Source organism: Arvicola amphibius, chromosome 5 (genome assembly GCF_903992535.2).
Source record: "Arvicola amphibius chromosome 5, mArvAmp1.2, whole genome shotgun sequence".
Classification (NCBI taxonomy): domain Eukaryota; kingdom Metazoa; phylum Chordata; class Mammalia; order Rodentia; family Cricetidae; genus Arvicola; species Arvicola amphibius.
The window spans coordinates 31,084,301-31,103,425 of record NC_052051.1 but is presented as its reverse complement, the minus strand read 5'-3'; the positions used below and the strand labels follow the sequence as shown (position 1 = coordinate 31,103,425).

General features: G+C 44.2%; 1 protein-coding gene across 1 annotated transcript in view; it reads left to right on the top strand.

Moving 5' to 3' along the window:
* The first annotated feature begins 13,536 nt into the window (after nt 1-13,536).
* Nucleotides 13,537-19,125, top strand: part of Rin2 (Ras and Rab interactor 2) — a 158,748-nt gene continuing 153,159 nt past the window's right edge. Inside the window, 2 exon segments of the mRNA XM_038331358.2 lie at nt 13,537-13,653; nt 14,755-14,899. The gene's annotated coding sequence lies outside the window, so the exon portion shown is untranslated.

Genomic DNA, 19,125 nt, shown 5'->3' with positions numbered 1-19,125 from the left:
CTGATAGAATCTTACAGTGAGACCCCCATGCCTGCTCTTTGTCCTTTTGGGAGGTTATTGCTGCTTCATTCTCTGATCATGGATCTGTTTATGTTATCTCTCCATGATTATATCTCCTAGGTTATGTGTCTGGGAATTGACCCACATCTAGGTTTTGAAATAACTTGGAATAATTCTTTTGGATTTTCCAACGGTTCCCTAAGAGCCTCTGGGTTTTGTTAATATGCATTGTTATGTCTTCTTTTTCATTGCTAATTTTGTTATTTGGGTCTTTTCTTTCATTCTTTGGGTTGTGGTTTAGTTGACAACCAGCCTGGAATATGTAGTAAAGAGCAACTAGAATCTCTATCTCAAAGTACAAAGTGACAACTGACACTTGAGATTGTCCTCTGACCTTCATATGTGTGCTATGGCACTTGCATGTCTGCACTCACACACTTAAGTGTGCATGCACACACACACGTAACACATATGCACACAAATAGAAATACTCAAAATAGTCCTAAAAGTAAGAAACCAAAAAGGGAAATGCAACGGGGAAATGAAGTGTGGGATGTTTCTGGGCTGTCTGAAATTGGAGTCTGGTGATGTCAGAGACTCCTGTCCTTCACACCATCCAGGCTAGTGCTGAGCCAAACCCACCATGGGCCAGGTGTCCCCAGAGCTGTCTTCCCATTTGGAGCTTCCCTTTGTATACCAATGGCCACAGATAGCTTTGTCATCTGCGCAGCGGGCAGGTTCTCACACCTCTTAGGTCTCCCCAGTACAAACACTTTGGGGTGGCTTATAGTCCAGTCAGGAGACAGCTTCCAAGTGTATCTGGAGTAAGGCAAACATCCACCGTGCTGAGATCTATACAGGTGGATAAAACTTACCCTGTATCTTTCAAAGATCCAGCTGGGGTGATGCTTTAGAAGTCACATACTCTGCGGCAGCCTCGGAGTTCTGTCTCAATGGCAGTACACCACATGCCCAGTAGGTGATGCTAGAAGATGACCCGTTGAGCTCAGACTCTTGACTCTCAAGACTTTGCAGTCATTTTGGGGTGATGGGCTCAGCATTAGGCTCTGAACACAGGGCTAGTACCTATTGTACTCTTCACATCCCAAGATGCCTCCCCTCTCCTGCTGCTTTAGCTCCTCCTGATGTCTGTTGTATCCAGCTCTTCCCCTCCGTGATTGTCTACCATGCTGTCTGCCCCCTGGGGATGTGACAAGTTGTCTCCAGGCTCCCTGGCTTGTTATTGTTCTCTGTCACTAGACCCCTAGTGTGCATGAGTTTTAAACAACCTTATTCGGGGCTCCCTGAGTCCCTAGAAGTGATAAGGTGAGGTTATCTTCTGACAACAGTGGTATCCACAGCTTCCTGGTCGCAGGAAGTGACCACAAAATGAACTTCTGTAGAATACAGCTCCCGCCTATCCTGGTGCCGTTGTTTGTTCTGTCACATCAGAACACAACAGACGACATGAGAATTGTAACTGACAAACATCTTCCATATTTAACAGGGTTTCCGATAATGTGATTTTTCTCAAGCTAAGTCCATCGCCTTTCAATTCATTCAGTGTGCATTTCCAGAGAAGACACTGGGCTCAAGCTTTTCTCACAGATGTATAGTGTTGTATTGTGTAGGTTATGCCACCCAGAGGTGACATAAGTTAATTATAGGGGGATATGCATAGATTATATGCAGGGCACCATTTGTGTGAGAGTCTTGAGAATGTGGGTTTGGGTAACTTGTGAGGTCCTAGAACCTGCCGCCCTAAGGATACTGAACTAAGAAATGCCTGTATATGAAAAGGAATAGGTTTGGGGAAATGATTTTCTTAAGCGTAGTAAATGACATTTTAGCATATAAAACTTTGAGTTTTATATATAACTCAAAGTTATATATAACTTTGTATAGTCTTTGCCTAGCTCTAGATCTCTTCTCAAAATCTATGGAAAAAAATTACCCTAATCTAGAAAGAGAGCACATGCTGTAATCATATATCCTTGTGGGGTTGCTGAGAAACAGAATCCTACAAACTTCAAATTCCCTGTATGAGGTGAAGACACTGGTCTTGAGGAAGGGGACTCTGGAAGCGATGGACGGTGCTAGGGACACACCTCTGACATTTTCTGATGTTGAAAATGTCAACAAAAGAAAGAAAATTGATGATCTTAAAGAAAGCAAAGAACCGAGGACAACCCTGAAAGCAGACCCAGCCAATAGAGAAATGACACAATTTTAACACTAGAGGGCGTATTTGAATCAGGAAACCTAGTCAGTCACCCAAGTACTGCCCTTGCTTACACCCTCTCTTAACTCCTGGTCTAGAAAAGGAAACATGGTGCAACCTTAGAAAATAGAGAGAATGCAAGCAGACCTATAGCCTGAAGAAGAAGGAGCCTGAGAGTCAAAGCATTTCCCATCATAAATATCATAAAAGTTCTCGGCGCTTATTAGGTGCTTGTGCACGTGCACACACACACATATATCCCACACACATTCAATCAATTAATTAATCATTTCTTTAAAAATGAGGGTAGAGAGATGACTCGGTGCTCTTCTAGAGGATTCTGGTTTGATTCCCAGCATCCAAGGAGCAGAGCACAACCATCTGTAACTCCAGTTTCAGGGCATCTAAGGTCCTCTTCTGTCCTGTGCAGGTGCCAGGCATGCACAGAGCACACAGACATACATGGGAGCAAAACAGTCGTATACATAAATAATCCTGCTGCTGCTGCTGGTGATGGTGATGATGATGATGATGATGATGACAGATTTAAAAAAGAAAACTGAGAGTGGCCGTTGTCCTTGCATGTGGCATTTCACAATCACTAATTTTAGACTGTGAGGAAGATAGTATTTTTTCTAACAAAGTTAAAGAACAGCAGCACCCATTCAGCTATGTGTTCTCCTGGCCACCATCCCATCAACATAAAAGTCTTATCCATTCCTCTCAAACCTGTGTGACTTTGTGTCTCACTTGTGCCCACTAGAATGGGACTGAATCGTGGCCACATTTTCTTCTGAGGATAAATTGGAAAGGCAAAGATCATGTGATGTCCATTATGCTTTCTGGTTTATTCCTCCAGGGTCTATGAGCTGCATCATCTAAGCAGATAGACGGTTCTGAGGCTACCATACTGTGAGGAAGCCTAAATTAGCCAGAGGGACCAATAACAAAGCCCTGAACCACAGGGAGACATGACCTACTACTCCAGGCCTGCTGCCCGGCCACACCTCCTCCCATCCCCCCCATAGCCCAGCTCCAGCTCCCATCTGGCCACAGCCTCCTTATTCAATACTCTCAGCCAGAAGTACTCTGCCAAATTCTTCTGGAATTCCAGACCCTCGGAAACCATGGCAATAAGAAAATGAGCATTGTTTTAAACCACCGAGTCTTGTGGTCTTATTACACAACAATGGATAATTAGGATGAATACATTCTTAAACAATAACAATGAGTTCTAGAGAAAAACAGCAGCTTGCTTAACAACTTTTTGTTAGTTTTTGTTTTGGATACTTTTTGAAGGCACTGAGCATCAGGAACATGTTTTTGAGAAGAATTATGTCCTTCTTAGACTCGGCTGGTAAACCCAGCATTCCCATGGAGAAGAACTGAGATATTTTTAGACGCCTTCCTTTTTCTTGTCTTTCTCTTTGTAACTGGAAAGCTTTTTTGGCAAAAGCCATGGGGGTAGACTGTTAGAACAATTTATTTTGTCCATGGATGGGTCAACACTGAAAAGATTCAGCGATTCACAGCACCTTGCACAGAGGCACGAAACGGTTTTGTTGTTATTTTCCCTCAGACTGGATGGCAGATGTCTTACTGAACATAATTTGGGTATAGGAGAGCATAGTGAAAGACCTCGGAAAGTCAGGACCTGCCTCTTGCCCAGGGGACCACAATTGAGACCATCTTTTGACTCCATTGCTATCAGGAATGAGCCACTTCTTAGCTACCTTGTCTTCAAATTCATCTTCTTCAAACTTGGTGAAGCCCCACTTCTTTGAGATGCGGAACTTCTGGTGGCCAAAAAAATTGAACTTGGTTCTAGTTGGGGCCTTAATCAATCACCTGCTCCTTATCCTGCAGCTGGGTACAGGTGAACTTGATGACCACTTGATCCACCATGTGAACCCTGACCACTGAGCCTTACGGCTTCCTAAAGGCACCACACACACCTGTCTGGAACCTAGACCAAGGACAGCATTGAGATAAGGACCATGAAGACCTGCCAGGAAATTGTCTTGAAGGTCCTTTCGGGTAACAGGCTGCGTACATGGCCTAAGAAGGCTGCTGTTTGCCACCAGTGCACACCAGGTCTCCATGGGGTGTTTTTATTTTTGTTTTTGGTTTGGTTGTTGGTTTTTCAAGACATAGTTTCTCTGTGTAGCTTTGGAACTAGCTTTTGGAGACCAGGTTGGCCTCAAACTCACAGAGATCCACCTGCCTCTGCCTCCTGAGTGCTGGGATTAAAGGTGTGCACTCCCACCACCCAGTGGGTGTTTTTGTTTGTTAAGTTAGTCTTGTAACTGAAAGTGTTAATTTTACCTTAGTTGTATGAAACAAGAAAGAAAATTGTTAGGGATTTGTGAAACCTCATGCAAAATAATCACCCATTTTGAAAAACAAAATTACAGGAATTAAGATCCACGCTGCTCTCAAGGTTTTCTGATGAAGCCCAGCATTGTGTAGCTCCCAGCAACCAAACATATCCAATAGCTTAGGCCATAAAGAAAAGTAACTTCCTATGGAATACTAGAGTAAGACTTCACTCTTCCTAGTACGGAGTTAGAGTTCATTTTCATTTCTCTTCTTGGTGCTGTGATAAAATGCCCTAATGAAAGCAATTCAGGGAGCTGAGGTTTTGCTCTGGCTCACTGTTCAAGGGTGTGTAGTCCATCATGACGGAAAGTCTAGGCAACAGCGTTTGTCAGAGCACGTCCACCATCAGCAAGCAGAGAGAAAAGAATGAAAGCCACTGCCCAGCTACCTTCCTCCACTACTGTCCAAGATCCCAGCCAAGAAAGGGTGACACCCATAGTGGGTGGATCTTTTCACATTAATTATTGTAATCAAGATATCCCTCCACAGACATACCCAGAGACCCCCATCTCTCAGGAGATTCTAGACTTTGTTGAGGTGACAATAAACACTAACCATTACATCCCTACACTTTGTCAACTTGGTATCAAATACATCATTATTAAGCCCCTTGTCCCCCTCGACTCATAAATGTGTTATAATAGAAAGTGTATTTAGTGCAACTTTAAAAGTCCCCATAGTATTCAACAATCCCAGCGCTTTAAAAGTCCAACATCTCCTACCCATGAGTACCTATAAAATAAAAAGCAAGTTCCATACTTCAATATATGCCAGCACAGAGTAAAAATTCCTATTCCAAAAGGGAGGAATCAGGGCACAGCAAAGCAAGGCCAGACCAAAGCAAGATCAACATCCAGCAGGGAAAACATCAACTCCTGTAGCTCAGAGTCTGGCCTGGGGGGGGGGGCACGTGATGCAGTAAACTGGGCTTCAAAGGCTTGGCCAAGTCCACTCCTGCCATCTGCAGCACACACAGTCCCCCTCTTAAGCCAGCTCCACTCCGTGCCTGCAGCTTTACTCGGTGGACATCCATGGTCCTGGTAGCACTGCTACCCTCTGGTCTCCATGGCGCCTTGGGCTTCAGCTCCATTCGGTGTCTTCTTAAAAGGCTCCTTCCGGGATTCCAACCCTGTCGTGCATTGTCTGTCCTTGTTTCTCTCTGAATCCATGGAGCAGAATTCCACGACAACCTTAAGCTTGTATTTCCCGTGCCTAAAACCAGTACCATGTGGGCACTACTGCCAACTTTTGCTGCCCACTTTAGATGCGGCTTGGCCCCACCCCCGTGGGCAGGAGCTGAATTAGTATTGATGTCTTAATCCTGGGGAAACACTTGTTCAGGCAGGTGCCTTTGAGGGTCAGAGAACCCCTTCAATTAGGGCTTTTTTCCTGTAAGTGAATTTGGATTTCCAGAGGATGGAGCCTCCAGTGGGTAGAGTTTCGCCCTTGGGACACCTTTGAGCTCATGCGGGAGGCTTGGTCTTGCTAATCACTTTAACGGTTTCAACTACTCTCTCAGCACCAGCCTGAATGCTCTCCTGGCTTCAGTTTTCCTCTGCTAAACAAGTTAGTCTGATACTTTTAAATTCAACTTTGCTCTTGTTCTAAGGACACAGGCATAATCAAGCCAGGATCTTGACCAGAATGTCACGTGAATGGCCCCGAGTTGAGTTCCTCATAGTTTTCGTTCTCCTCTGAACGTTGGTTTTCCATGACCAGTGTTTAACACCTGCTAGAGGGCTAGATAATTATGACTGTCTCATCAAAACAAAGGTAAACAGATGGATACACGCAGCAGAATTCAGAGTCTGGAAAGAGATGTACAAGATATGTAGTCACTTGGTTCATCACAGAGGCTACAGCATGATGTAGCTGAGGAAGAAAAGTCCCACATCTGGGGCCAGGTGAGCAGACAGTCTAATAGGGAAAAAATTATGGCAGATCATAGACTTGTTAAAACTAAAATGATCAGACACCCATGGATGTTTATGACACTTTCGCTTGAGAGCTGACGTTGGTGTGCTTCAGTAAGCTCGCCACTCCTGTTTCTGCTGTGCCACGCTCTTCCCGTTGTCTTCCTGTCCTTTATGAAGTGTCCGTTTCTGCTCCTCCTTTCTCTTGTTCTACTCAAAGTCCTGTCTGCGGTTCTCTTATGTCCTCACACTCCCGCCCCCATCGTTGGGTGTTCTACCCGGGGTTTCACCTGCCTGCCCTCTCAAAATGTCTTCCCACCGTCCGTCTGTTGCTCCAATCTGTTTTCTCCCTTGGGGTCGCAAGAGCAACAGGACATTTGACTGTTGTTGCGTCCTCATCAGACCCTTCTGTCCTGCCCGTAACGTCCTCTGGGGCTGCGGTCCAGTCTGTACTTTTATCTTTGCTGAGATCACTCCTATCTTAAGTGCTGGCCCAGGATCCCTCGCCTTGAAGTCTCAAGTCGCCGTCTCTCCCAGTTCTGTCTCTTGGTTCCAGGTCAGCCTCTCCGTGTCACAGCCCAAGTATAATTCCATTTCAATGGCAGAGGAAGCCTTTCATCTTTCTTGATTTTGAAATCAACCATTTCAGTAGTCATTGAACCCATTTCTCTAAACATGGCCACATGTTTTTGTTTCTGCACACTTCTGGATAGGTGCCAATTTTGTCATCCCCTTATTAAGCACGGTACCCTGAATTTCTGAGCAGGAGGCCCAAGAGTGGCCTGGCTTCTCTAGACCACTAGCTTCCTCGTTGTTCATGTCCTGTTTTCCAGATACGGTGTTATCGATTTGTCTCTGGTATTTCCTCAGCCATCTATTATTGGGTTCCTCAGTCTAGATCTACAATGGAATCTCACGATCAGCTCATTCATGAATGAAATGATTTTACACACTGACCTCAGTGCCCCTGGCCTTAATGAAGCCAGTAGGTCAGACTGCCTGTATCTTATACAGGCATCTAGATCCCACGCTTCTGAACTAGGACTCCATTTGTGTTCTCGTACTGTCTGACTTAGACTCTGATCAGGGTCAACATGTGAGGGTTAAACTGAGTAAAGAAAAGTATTTCTTGTCCCATTTCTTCACTTGTAAAGATTGAATTAGGAATGATTGAAAAATCCCTAAGAGCCAGGTGTGGCCACATGTGCCTTTAATGCCAGCACTTGGGAGGCAGTGGTAGACCAATCTCTGTGAGTTCAAGACCAGCCTCATCTACACAGTAAGTTCCAGGACAGTCAGAGCTACACAGTAAGACCCTGCTTCAAAATAAATTAATTAATAGCAAAAAGAAAAATACCAATGATCTGGTGATATTTGTAGCCTTCAGGTTTGTGGATCCTAGAGATCTGCTTGTACATTTCAAAAAGATTTTACCTGATAATCACAAGAATGTTACTTCAAACGCAGAAGAAAACAGTAAATGACTCTTTGGGCTACCAGTACAGCTAGGTTTCTTTATTCTTTTACATTGTATCCATTTCGGACAATAGCTAAGGGATAAAGAGTCTTCTAAAGTTGGCAGAAATGTTCATTTTCAGAATTATCCCAAACTGTTCTTTTTGTTCCTGCTGTAACATTGAAAAGAAAATATGAGTTTCCTGCCATTCTTTCTTGTCTGCTTTCATCTAGAGATATGGCCTGGGATGCTGACAAGGTCAAGTTGGAGCTAGAGAGGAAGCACCCAGGAAAGGCCTTTGGAAGAGAAGCATACAAGAATGTTCTTTGTAACATGCACACACGGTGTGACTTGCTTTTTATGTCCCATCTGTGAACGGCTAACCCAGTCCAAGTTTTAAAAGGCGTGGAGAGGGCCAGAAAAATGGCTCGATGGGTAAAGTCACTTACTGTAAAACCCGAGGGTCTAAGATAGGTCCCAGGGACCCACTTGGCAGGAGAGTTGTCCTCAGACCTCCACATGCTTGCCTCTGCTTGTGTGTGCGTCCACAAACAACAAACATTAAAAAAAAAAATAAAAATTTAAGAGTACGGAGCAATCAAACCACGATAGCTCCCATCTATCACAAGTCTGATGTTATTTTGAGCTACATGGGAACCAGGCCAATCAGGGCATTATTGTGAATACCTGCCTCAAAAAAAAAAAGAAAGAAAGAAAGGAAGGAAGGAAGGAGGGAGGGAGGGAGGGAGGGAGGGAGGGAGGGAGGGAAGGTAAGGAAGGAAGGAAGAAAAGAGAACGGAAAAGAAAAAAGAAAAGACAGGGAAATCATTCAATAATGAGGCATGTTTTAGCATATTTTACATTGATCGGATATTGGCTGAAGCCTGAGAGTGTGACTCCCTGAGATCTAAACAAGAGTGGACTCCATCATGGATGTCAGAGGAAAAAGTGGGAAAGGCCAATTTTACAGTAGCAGTAATGCATTCTGTAGAAATATACAATGAGGAGAATACACAGACCGAGATCTGAGAACACAGGACAATGAAGCTTCATAGTAGAGGTGGATGCGGTTAAGGAAGGGCAGCAGACATGGGAACAGTGGCAAGGGCCCCTATAGGAGACAAAGGTGGAGCCAAGGTGGCTGATTTAACCAAGAACATCTGGGCTTTGCTGCCAACCAGCTCTTGGGCTCCTTCAGGTCTCACACCCTCCAGCTATGGACCAATGATAGAAGGCTATGAGTTCTTCTGCTACAGGGTTGGTGTGAGAGAAAAGGGTTCATCTCTTAATAAAGGATACATAGAATGGCAGCAGGAGGTGGCAGCAAAGGGCATGGTATCACAGCCAAATAGCACTTTCTCTGTATGTGTGCCATACATATAGAATGTATGTGTTTGGAATACACCATTGTGTGTGTTAGGGAGGTATGGTGTGTGTATATAGTCAGGAAATAGCAGTATATAAGTGTGTTTGAGTTAAGCACACACCTGTTAAAAATGTAGCAAGTACCCCAGTCCAGCCAAGGAGGACTAAGGTCCAGAAAGCTTTGAGGATAGTTACAGAGCAGTAGTGACACTGTCCAATAGAAATACAGAGTAAGGAACATATGCAAATTTACTTTTCTTGTAGTTGCATGTTAAAAAGTGAAATAGTAACTTAATTTTGATAAGATATTTAAGACAGAATTTCATTATGAATTCATATTGTTGAGGTAATTCATGGTTTTGTTTTATTTTTAACTAAGTCTTCAAAATATGTATATTTTCTACTTGTACATTTCTGTTTAGATGTGCAAAAGTGCAAGTGACCAATAGCCACCCAGGGCTACTGGCTGTCACATTGTACAGTCTAGCTATAAAGGACCTTAACTCTCGAAGCAGTTACTTGATTTTTCTCAGAGAATATGACTTTTTCTCTTTAGTTTGTGGCCAAGGGATAAATGGTGCTGTAGTATGGATCTTGAAAATCCCATGAGCCCAGAGTTAAGGTCCCTCCCCCTAAGGGTGGCATGTTTGGAGGCGGTAGAGTCACTGGGGAGTGAGGTTTACTGAGAGGTCTTTAGGTCACTGGGGTGTGTCCTGAGAGGGTAGGGACACTGGTCCCCTCCTCCTTTGTTTCTTCACAGTGAGATATATGGCCACCTGATCATGACTGAAGCTCCAAGAGTTATCATGGGTGTTCGTTATAGTCCAGTGGTTCTCAACCTGGGGGTCAAATGACCCTTTCACAGGGTTACCTAAGACCACACAAAATATCCTTTAACCCTAGCAAATGCTCAGAATCTTGTGCAGAAAAGAAAAACAAAAACCTGTTTTACTTTATTTTACAATTCATAACAGTAGCAGAAATATGGTTGGTTATAAAGTAGCAATGAAAATAATTTTATGATTGGGGGTCACCACAACATGAGGAGCTGTATTAAAGGGTTGCAGCGTTAGGAAGGCTGAGAACCACTGTTACAGTAACAGAAAACAAAGGGCTGGAGAGATGGCTCAGTGGTTAAGAGGGCTGGCTGCTCTTCCAGAGGACCTGGGTTTGATTCCCAGCACCCACATGGTGGCTTCCAACCATCTGTAACTTGAGTTCTAGGGAATCCAATACCCTCTTCTGGCCTCCAAAGTCGCTACATACATGTATGTGGTGCACAGACATACATGCAGGCAAATGGACATTTACATAAAATAAAAATAAAGGTTAAATTTTTAAAAAAGGAAATCAAGAAAAGGCACTTGGGAGTACCTTTTTCTAATACAATTAATTTAAACGAGCAAGCAAGCAAACAAAACACAGGGGAAAAGTAAGCGTGAGAGGCTATCTATCACAGCTGGTTTAATCCTAAGGAGAAAACGCTCCAGAGATGTAGGGAGCACACAAAATATCCTTTAACCCTTGCAAATGCTCAGAATCTTGTGCAGAAAAGAAAAACAAAAACCTGTTTTACTTTGCTTCATTCCACACTTCTTAGTTAAGTGTACGGAACAGTGGTGTAACCCTTCTTAAACCTGGGAGTCTAGATTTTGTAAGAAGAGCTGTGGGAAAGGCTAAGCAAGCTAGAGCTGAATCCCAAAGGGAAGTTGCTATAGAATTTCTAGGAACTGCAGATGAGGAATTGGGAGTGAATGGGTTTTTTTTTAAAAAAAAATTATTTACATATATTGAGACAGGGTTTCTCTGTGTAGCCCTAGCTGTCCTGGAGCTTGCTCTGTAAACCAAGCTGGCCTCAAATTCAGAAGTCAAGAGCTGGGATTAAAGGCATGAGCCTCCACTGCCCCTAAAGGGTGAATAGATTCTTTGACTGAGCCAGTGCCATGGATTCAGTCCACACATGAAGATGCCATAGCAGTATTGGGTACCAACAGAGACTTAGATACACAAAGGTAAAATGAACCTACCTAACTTTACTTTTTGTAGGAACATATCAGGGAAACCAGTTGTCTTAATCCATTTTCTATGGCTTTTCACAGAGTAGAGGATCCTATTGGATAATTTATTTTTAAAAAGGGGGGAGGTTTATTGAACTCGTGCTTCTAGGGACTGGAAAGTCTGGAAGCCTGGTGCCAGCATCTGGTTGGTGTCTATAGGAGCGTTTGCACTCATTGGAACCTGATGTGGGACATATGTGATGAGTTAGAGCAATTGTGGCAGAGAGAGCTTGATTTATAGCAAAGCCAGTCTGCTTGGTAATCCACTAGTCTATGAATGGAGCACCTCATAACAAAATCACAACCCAAAGACCTCGCCTCTGAACTACATGGTCAATATATGAAGTTTTAGGGGCACATTCAAACCAGCAATACACCCCAGACCACAGCTGATGGGAGTACATTCATAGTCAGTGCGCGTGAGCTGTGATAAGAGTTGTTAGATACCTTCCCAAGATGGTTTTTCAAAATCACTGGTCCTGTGTTTGCACATGAAACATTTGGCCGGTTTAATCGCGCTCTGTGACAGCGAACAACCTGGCATAACCTTTTAGGTGGCTCTGTCAGAATACATGGGGAAATAGGCAACAACCTCAATTTCCAACTGCGTTGAAAACCAAAACCTAGCTGGTATCTCGGCCTCTTCAACTTGCTTTTCCCTTTAGGATGTTGTTGCTTGGGTTCCTGGGAATTGAATCCAAGGCCTCTCACTTGCTAGGCAACTGCTGCTCCACTGAGCTACATTGCCAGCTCCTTTTACTTCCTATTTTGAGACAGGGCATCACTAAGTTGCCCACACTGGTTTTACATTTGTTTTGTAGCCCAGGCTAGTCTTGAACTCAAGATCTTCTTGCTTCTGCATCCTAAGTGGCTGGGATTACCAGCCTGTGCCACTAGACCCGGCTCCCATAAGAGTTTTAATTTATACATTTCTTTAGAAGGAAGTGGGGTTTTTCTGTGAGAATCTTGACTTAAAATTTCCCACGGTGCACACTACCTCGTAGACAATCAACACTTCTTTGTCTAACAAGTAGTTGCGACTAGGAAAATACTTTCTAATCCCACAAATTTGGCTTTCTTACATTCAGAAATTAAACTAAAAGTTAAAATAGCTTAAAATCCTGAAGTCACTGATAGTTATTAGACAATTTCCAGTGTGTTAGGGAACCCATGTAAGTCGGGAAGAAGGTTTTGTTCCTTTTGGGAACACAACTTTGTTCATGTTCAGTAACAAATTACAACAGCTGCCCTTTGCTGAGAAGATGCTGGGACATTACCAGAAAGGCCAGGACACTTTCCCAAATTGTTCCAGCTGCTTCCCTCTGCCTCTCGGAGCCACAGGCAGCCTGTTTCTCATTTCAATGTGACTCTGCTTCTCCTCTATTTTAAGTGACCAGTGCTTTGTGTTTCTGTAGGGAACTTTGCAGCATGTCCTATCTCTTCAGTGTGAATTCGGTCTGGTGCTTCTACTTTAAATGCTTTAATTCTGGCTACTTAAGTTATGGTAGTTTTTGATGTCAAGTCCCTTGGAAATTCTCTAGTAACATTTCACCTGATGGGTAATCCTCCCCACCGCTGCTGTGGGTCCTCCAAAGACTGTTGGAAACACTTCTGTGCGGTCCTACAGCCTTTCATTCTCTGTTGTGCCCTTGTGGAAGGGATGCTGGAAGCCTAAAACTACAGAGCATGCATCGTTAAGGGCCCCATGCCAGACTGTAGTGTGTGTGTGTGTGTGTGTGTGTGCTATAGGCAGTTGTGAGCTCCCTGGGATCTGAGCTCAGTTCCCCTCCAAATACTCTTGACCACTCTCTATCCAGCCCCTGAAATGAGTTTTTATTTCAGGGGTAATATTTTATTATTTAGTGAAGTACATTCTGGAGGCTGAGAAGATGATTTGATACAGTGGTGTGCACTTGTAACGCCGGTGCTCCTGGGAGGAGACAGGCAGGTCCCCAGAGCTCATGCCAGTCTAACTGAACTGACAAGCTCTAGGCCCAGTGGAAAACACCAGATGGAGTGCAGTGGAGGAGGATACAAAGGTCAGCCTTTGGCTCCACAAGGGCATTAAAGGTAAACACACCTGCATACTCACGTGGGCATCACATGTGGTGATAGTCTGGGTTATCTGACGCACTGGTATTAAGTGTGGGTCATGGCTGCCCCATTTTGACAGGCAAATGGGTGACGATGAGCATCTAGCCTCGTTTTAACTAAAAGTGAAGGAGCTGTGAGGGAGAGTATGACTGGGGGCGTTTCATCAAGGTTTGTTTCTGTCTTGTACACGTGGGCATTGGTACAGACCGTATGGAAGATACGTGTACTGCTGTGGGTGGAAGCCAAGTGAGTGTGGGGGCCGTTAATCACCTGGTGATGCCTTCTCAGCCTCCATTCCATGCCAGAATGGTGCGAAAGGCAGGACTGCGCTGCTGGTGCGGGGTAGTGCTGTCCCTGTGTAGGTGCTGTCCTAATGGATTCCAGGTGTGGCCCAGCTACGTTCTACCCAGGCCCAAAAGTTGAATCTAGAGTAACTAGAGAGGGCCATGAAGGATATTGCAGGCCAGATGTGAAGGATGGGTGGATGTGATACTTGCAGGGAGTAAAGAGGAAGTCTGAGATCAGTGTAGAGTCTTTTGGGGAAGGGGGACGGTGAATAGCATGAGAAGTAAAGGAAAAGGAATGAAACAACCGTGGGAAGTCATTCTAAGCATGTGCTGAGCAAGGGGCATGGGCATAATTAACATTTATTTAGAAAAGTAATGTTTGGGTGTTTATCAGTTAATATTGTAGTACATACAACATGTGAGAACGAATCTGAATGAAAACTGTCCACCTGTGGCGACGGTGAAAGGGACTCTCAACTATGATCTAATCTTTATGTTTTGCTTCCCTGCATGAATGTGACAGTTGTATTTGTGGACTAAGGCAACTTCGAAATGGTTGACAGTTGACAGTGAAGTTTGTGGTTGGGTGGGAATCCACTCCGGAACCCCGGGGTGGAAGATCAAAGCCTCTTTAAGAGGAGCTGATGTACTGTAAAGAGCAAGGAAGAAAACATGTCACATAATTGATAGTGACAGCAGGATGGCTGTTGATCCGTCCTTTGTTTAAGGAAGACTGTTTGGAGTCTTCAAATTCTGAGCAGCAGCTGGGAATTTGGAGGGCATTTCTGGTTCAGGAGGCCCCCTCCCCATTTCCTGACCCAGAGGTAGGCCTGGGGTCAGCGTGGGCAGGAGAACCACCCCTGAGCTCCCATCTACCAATGTCCTTCCAGAGCCGGCAGGAAACAAGTTACCTGTGTGGTCGGTCACTCGTGGCGCTTCTCACTGTATACAAAACCTCACCGGAGGATTCTGTGTGTTGCAGATGGAGACCTGAGATAGAGACTTCTGAACTTCCATCAGGAGAGATCAAATGTGTGAGCCTTCAGAATTCCACAACCGCCAGGCCTGAACTGAGGTCTGCCGGGCCTGAACCGGAGTGAGAGGAGAGAGAGATGCTGGTCTGACGGGTATGTAGAAACGAGAAGATGAGACCCGGCGCTCAGAACTTGGGTTTTTTCCAGTCCTGTCGTTGAGGTGGGGAGATATTCTGTGCCAGTTTTGGAAAGTTGCCGTGGAAACTGTGTGCAGGGGGATTCCATCCATGAGGTAGCAGGAGCAGAGCCGCTCCAGAGTCAGGACATTTTAGGAACCATACACATAGTAGGGAGCATTGACCACATGCCAGACACAGCCTTAATAGGTTAACTGGTTTGATTTTCACAAGAGCTGAATAGGGTAAGCGTTGCTATTGGCACTAAGGGTCCATCTGGAGCATAAAGAAGATAGAGTTAGACCCAGGTGTTTACCAACAGAAACTATGTTACTTTTCCTTCTCCCTGCCCCACCGTTTCCTTTTTTCGTAGAACTGTACATTTCTACCTTTCAGGAAATAGCATGGAAAAGTACCAGTTGAGAGCCTGTGACAAAGACCAATAGTGGTCACAATTGGCATTACCACTCTTCCAGAATCTTTGCTACTCCTCCAATTATAAGGTCCACTTTCCTTCTGAGCAGGACTTAGTGACTGAATTGACACATACCACAGGCAAGAAGGGATACCAAACATTTTTAAAGCAAAAGAGACATGGTTTTTGCTTGGCTTACTTGGGACGTGTGGTCTTGAGAGGCAGCCACCATGCTGTAGGGAAAACAGGTCCCAGTTCCAATTAACAGGCCATGGACATATGAGTGAAACTCTAGAAGGCTGGCTCAGCCTTCAGTTCGCCTCCACTGACATCTAGTAAGAGGGAGACAAGCTGTGCTTGATGAACCATCCTCGCTGAGCCCTGCCCTTAGGGCAGATTGTGAGCATAGCAAACACAGACATTTGGAGCTATTCAGTTCAGCTCACAGCCACACCATTTAAGGTAGTTATAGCATTCATTTATAATGAAGAAAGCCAAATTAAGTGATGCACCCAAGGCCACATAACTAGCTAGTAAGTTGCTTGTCTTGACCTAAGGTCTTCTATATTTCCAGCTTGGTACTCCTTACTGTGGACTCTAGTTAGATGCCCCCTGTCCCGGTCTAAACATAGAGTCCTCCATGTGCTAGGTCTTCTGTGCTAGATCTGGTGACTGCTCATGTTACACACAACATGTTGTCTATTATGCAGAAGCTCTTAGCCCACATCTGACCTCTTGAAAGTCAAAGGTGGGTTTGTCATAGATGCTTCCTCTCTTTTCTGCTAGTGGTAACTCTCGACCTATAGCAGAGAAGGGCAGAGTGTGCATGAAACCCACAGCTGAGGGTATTAATGTGGATTTCCGTCGCAGTGACGACAGCAGGGGAAGATTCTGTCTGCTGGTACTCACGTCTTCTCCTGGCAGTGGAAACTTGTCTTTTGAGGCTGTTCAAAGTAAACTGAGGCCAGGCATGGTAGTGCATGCCTGTGACCCCAGCATTTAGAAGACCAAGTAGCTGGAGCATAAATTCAAGGCTAACCTCGTCTGTGGCTGTAGCTTAGTGGTACAGAACTTTCCTAGCATGGACTAGGCTCAGGGCTCGATCCCTAATAACACCCTTCCCCCAAAAACAAAACAAGCAAAAGAGTAAACGGCAGCAATAAATTATTTTTAATTTTACATTGTGTGTGTGCATGTGTATGCGCGCGTGTGTGTGTGCGCACGTGTGTGTGTGTATGCATGTGCGTGTGTGTGTGTGTGTGTGTGTGTGTGTGTATGTGTGTGGTGGAGAAATAACCTCATGGGAGTCAGTTCTCTTTTTCCACCGTGTGAGTTCCAGGAATTCAGGTTCTCAAGTGTGGTGGCAAGTGCTTTTTCCTGGCTCCACGATAATATTTTAGACATCAGGCAACTGAAACATAGAGTTCCAAAGAAGTGGTGTGGGGGGCTCCACTGACGGAAGCAAGGAAGAGTCCCTGGAGTAGGGGGTGTTTTTAGAGTTACAGACATAAAGCAAAGAAAATATTGGGTATGATTATAAGATGGTCATATTTAGTTTCTCCCACTAGAAATACAAGAAACAACTTGACATTCCACTTAATTCCACAAATCAAAGCTGAGGTCACTTCTAAGGACCAGCTGGTTTGTCTGCTCAGGGTATGTCAGTTCCCGCATCCATTTTAGTTAACTTTAAGGGAGCTGAAGCTGTCTTTCTTGCTTCCTCGGGTCTATCCTCTTAGATAAAACATCTTTGTTTTGAACTTGTATAAGTAAATGTAGCTAATAAGATGTAGCTGTCAATTAAACAATAACAGGAACTGCCACAGGGCACCCTGTGCTTCATTAGATTGTTAAGACAGTGAAACCATCATTATGTTGTTAATGGGGAAGAGCAAGCATCTACCCCTGGAAAAGACACGGGGATGTGCTGTGGTTACTGTAGTAGCTACTTTTCCTATTCTTATGATCAAACACCTGATGAAGTGCCTTAAGAAAGGAAGGGTTTATGTGGGCTCATGGTTGAGGATACAGTTCACCATGGCAACCAGGGAGCAAAGGCAGCTTGTCACATTGGGTACACAGAAAGCAAAGAGAAGTGATGGCTGGTGCTCCCCCATTTTTTGTTCAGCCCAAGACCCCAGGCCGTGCTATGGCCCCACCCACATTCAGTGTGAATATTCTCAGTTGTAGGTATTCTGTCATAGCATCAGGAGTGCCGGGTGTAGTGCAGATGGTAAGTTTGTCGTTTCAGTTGGCTTTGCTCACAGGAATTGGGGTGCTGGTTTTCCACCTTGTGTGTGTGACTGTCACTACCACCATGTGGGAACTAAGAGCAAATAAGTGCTGGCTATTACATTTATTAATGTGTTACATTATAAATTAATATTAAATTATAAATGTAATACATTAATAAATGTAATAGCCCTATTATAGCCAGTACTTATCTCTATACTTAGAATCTGTAAGAACCCAGAAGTAATAGAGGTGGCAGCAAAATAACATGGAAGTTCTTTATATTACAAAACCTGGAAAAATTTGTCAAAAATGTTAGGTAACTTTAACTCTTCCATTGTATTTTGTATTAGCTAATCTATTAACTAGTTAGCATTGCTACTTAAAAACCTACCCCAGGATGAGAGATGGCTCAGAAATTGGGAGCACGGGCTGCTCTTCCAGAGAACCCAAGTTCAATTCCAGACCCACATGACAGCTAACAACCATCTGTAATTCTAGTCCTGGGGGATCTGATGCGCCCTTCTGGCCTCCATGGGCATTGTATATACATGGTACGTGGACATACATGCAGGCAAAATACACATAAAATTAAAAATAAAATTTAAAGAATCCCTTCTGCAAAACTTAGGAAGGGTTGAATATCCCTTCTGGAAATGTTTAAGATCAATAGTTTAGGATCAATAATGTTTCAGACTTTAGAGTTTTTTTCTCCAGTTTTCCAAATATCTGTATAGGTTTTGCTGCTTATGCATCCCTAACATGAAAGCTGTAACACTGTAAAAAGTTTAAATTTTCATAATAAGTTTGTATCTTAAGTAGCCGTTGATTTAGCTCATATTTGGAGCATGGCCCAGCTGGTGTACCTAGACCAGCCCAGCTCCATTTTTGCATCACAGTCCTCTGCCAGTTGGTTAAGGGAAGGTGGCATCAATAGGGTGGCTGCCCTTGGTTCTGCCTGTCTCCAGCCTCTAGTCTGAGCCCGTTCACATGGAAGTATGGCTCAGAGAAAACGGAGCAGATAGGGCTCTGTGAGGCTTGGCCTTGAACTGTAGGACTCCCTGACATCCTTGACATGTAGGACTCCATGACCAAAAGCTGGATGGACCAGATTCAAGAAAGATTCAGCCCTTGATAGGGATAGGGGCACCTAAGCCACCTTGCAAAGGGAGGTGACACAAGGCACAAGGTTGTGAATGAGAGCACATCCTTGTGACCTAAATGTGTAAATATGTAAATATTTTACTGGGGTAACTAACAATATTCCGAAGAGGGATGCTGGAAGGCAAGCCATTCATGTGGCTTATAACACATGACAAAAATCTAATGGGATTGAGAAGAAAGGGTGCTGAGATACTGAGAGAGTCCTAGAACAGAAAAGCTGCACACAACCCCTCGTATCCAGGGCACTGTCTGCAAAGGCGGGATTAAGATGCAGACAGCAGAGCACAGTCCATGACAGGTTCTCCCTCTTTGGTCTTTTGTCTTCTTGTTGATGGGGGCTGGAATAACGGCAAGCAATGAGTGTTTGGCAGACAGAATGGAAGTAAAAAATA